Source organism: Monopterus albus, unplaced genomic scaffold, assembly GCF_001952655.1.
Source record: "Monopterus albus unplaced genomic scaffold, M_albus_1.0 scaffold197.1, whole genome shotgun sequence".
Taxonomy (NCBI): Eukaryota; Metazoa; Chordata; class Actinopteri; order Synbranchiformes; family Synbranchidae; genus Monopterus; species Monopterus albus.
The window spans coordinates 295,966-299,555 of record NW_018128077.1 but is presented as its reverse complement, the minus strand read 5'-3'; positions in this window follow the sequence as shown (position 1 = coordinate 299,555).

Here is a 3,590-nt window from a genome sequence, read left to right as displayed (position 1 = left end):
GCTGCTGGAAACAAAACTACTACTCAAAACAAAAAAGTTGAGATACATAAACTAAAAAAAGACTTTAAAGATGCTATTAATCTTCGAGGGGAACTGCAAAGTCACGTGATACTGTTCATCACTGCAAGTGACCCCATTCAAATTACACATAGTCTTCAGACTCTTTGTTAATTTAAAATTATTAGAGCAGTTTTAGCATACTGACAGGAAGTTCACCATTTGGAGCCAGATGGACAAATATATATTCAAGCAACTAGCAACAAGCTCATCTTCCTTCGTCTATCCACCAGAAGAAAACAAAAAGGAAATACGGAGACCTGAGCTCACACAAACCAGCTGAAGCTGAGCATGCTTGGACAGCCTCTTTTCTCTTTATTTGCCCTAGTTAAAATATTTTCAGTGAGTATTTTTCCCAGGCCTTGCTGGGAACTGTGGGAATCCCAAATTACTGTGGTAACTCAGTGGCTCTCTGTTTGTCCCTCGGATGCCTGGTGGGTTTCCAGGGTAGTGTGAGTAACTTGTCTGAGTAAGAGGTGACCCTGACTTTCTCTTTGGCTAACTCTGCAAGCAGCTGATAGGCTGTGTGAGGGGGAGGCAGCGGATCCTTCAATCAATGAAAGGTTATGGGAAGGAGAGGTTTAGGAAGCTCAGAAGAATGAATTTGGACAAAATCACCAAAAAAGGGTTCTGCTCTATATTCAGGATGCTGTGTGTTCGAGTTCATGTCATGATCTGTGCCATGTCTTTCTCTCGCTTGTCTCTGTAAATGTCCAATTACAGCAGTCTTACCTTAAAGGAACAGTTCAATATTTTGTTTGTTTCCTTGCCAAAAATTTGATAAGAAAATGGATTCCATAAAGCTGGAGCCCAGAGCCAATTAGCTTAGCACAGAATAAAGACTGAAAACAGAAGGAAACAGGGACCCTGTCACCTGTCCAAAGTCCAAAAATATGTCCACTAGCAGCCCTAATTTTCATTGATTAATATGTGATGTCTCATTTGTTTCATCTGCACACAATCAGATGTTTTGTCATTAACATGAAGCTTCCAGGTAAAATCTATTATAAACTACTTTTAACATTAGTGGAATATTTTACATGCTGTGGTTAAAACAGTGCATTAGTCTTTAATGAAACTTTTGATTTGATTTGATTTGATTTGATTTATTCTTTCAAGCATGTAAAGACAGTTGATATGTCAGCACACATAATTTTACACATATCCAACAAATGCTAATCCAATATCAATTTGCTTATACCTAGTACATGCTTGAATGGAGTAGGAAGAAGTCAGACTTATCCAGTCCTACCCCATGACATCATCTTACCATCATTGGTTTGCAAGCAGTATCTCTACATAAATAATTCTCTTCTACACCACACAAGTAATATACTAAAAAAATTATAACAACTTGAATGCAGAGCAAACACCAGATTGTCTGCATCTTCCATTTACTTTCATATTAGAACTGAGCAGTAATGCTGCCATTTTGCTTTTTTTGGGACACAGCCATCTTGGGTGAATAAACCTTGTTGTAATTGTCAATGGACAAAAGCTACCGGGGGTTCTGTGCTTAACATTCAGTGCAAGCAGCCATGTTGGGACCGCTTAGTCCATACTGTGTGAACATAAATGCTGCAGGTTCTGGCCATGTAGAAAAGCTGACTAAATCATGAGGTGTGAGTTACCTCAATGTACGAGATTAAGTAATGTCCAAATTGTTAACAGTCTGAAATTCACAGTCTGCCCAGCTATGTGACAGTGGTATTGATTTTCATAAGTCCTGAAAAGAAAGCAAACAGGTATATTTCCAAAAATGTCAAACTATTCCCTTATAAATAAATACATGAGTATGACTTAGCAGCAATAGTATTGCCTACACTGATGCCTAAACAATCAAGACAAACTCCTCTGGGCTCCCCTGTTAGTCAGTGGCATCGTCAACGTTACCTGTCTTAACCATTGGCATTTGGTTCCTGACAGGCTAAATCCTGTGGTTAAGGGCGTGACCAGGCTGAACAAACAGGTCTGTTACCAGGTTAACCTGGTTCAAATTTCTAGTGGGGAAAATCTGTGTGGGGCTAAATTTGAGACTCACTTAAACCTGTAATTATGTTAAGGGTCACTGAACATGGTGCCAGATCAACATCAAGGAAACAGGCTGTTAGAGAGTATACAAAATGTTTTTGCTAAAGGTGCCACTCAGTTTTGGATGATTTCTAATCTGTTAATCTCATAAGAACAGAGAAAAAACATAATTCCATGACCATAAGTAAAATGTCACCAGAAAGGATTATGAAGAAACGTATGGATTAGCAGCAATGTGTAGAACATCGTCCTTTCCGGACCCCCCCACCCGGACACTCCCCATCTCCCTGTGAGAACCTGTGTGAGGATTCCAGGAGATGCAGGGGGGAGTGGTGCATTCCTATTGGCTGAGTCACTACATTGCTCACTGTGCTGGCTGCTGCCATGTCCAATAAGAGGAAAGGTCACTTTCTGTCCCTCTCTGTCGTGAGTGGAAAATGAACACATCACCTGATATGGAAGTTAAATTACAATCACAACCTTTGTCCTACATTTGCACTCTGTTGCATATTAGTGCAAATGAAGGGTAGAGACTGAGGAGACTCAGTTCTTCCCATTTATTTACAGAAAACACAACCTTGGTACAAACCTGGTGTAAACATGACAACGTCATTGACCAGTAAATCATGCTGGCTTCTGTATGTGTTTCTACACACTGTGCTTTTGCTGCGTTGCAGTGTGCGTGTGTGTTTCTCTACTCACGTGCTTTCAGCTGGAACATATTTTAGCAACATTTCATGACATTATGAAAGAGGACACAGTGTATCTTTGCCTCAAGCTACAATAATTCCCATTTTGAATACTCCTTCAGTTGTCAATTATAATGGTATGAAATGTCTTTTCACAATAACTATCATATCGGTTATTGTGAAACTTCTTGAAACCAAGAGGCTGCAAGTAGTAACAGTGATCATCTGAAGGCTGGGTGAGTACACACAAACAGACCACAGCGTGAGGAAGATGAGAAATGTGATTACCCAGCAGCCCCCAATGTAATTAAAGTTTCCACCTTTGCACTTTGCCTTTCTTCTCATCCCATCCTGCTCTTCTTGTCAAATATTTGTCATAACCTCCACGCCCACGTGCATTCCCATTAGCCCCTCCCTCCCGCATTCACTGCCTTCCCGTAAAGATGCCGCCTCACACATACTTCCTCATTCCTGAAAAACCAATAAAGAACATTGCTGTGGCAATGCTCAAGCTTCTGCCTGCTAGAACAGGCTGCAGAGGCTTTGATCTTCACTGAGTGTACGTTTAGGAATGAGCTACTTAGAGGAGGATCTTGATAATCTGTGTTGTTGTGGGTTGTCAGTTAGATATAAAAAATTCTTGAATGATTTGTCAAGAATGCTGCACAACACAGGTGCAGGAAACAGGCCTAATTGATATTCAGCCAAGAGTGGCATAGTGCCTGTGTGGACTGGCCACAGTGGAGGGACACACACACACAAGCAGGCAGAAAAAAAATCAGTTTACTCTTTTCACCAGACCAAAGCAATACA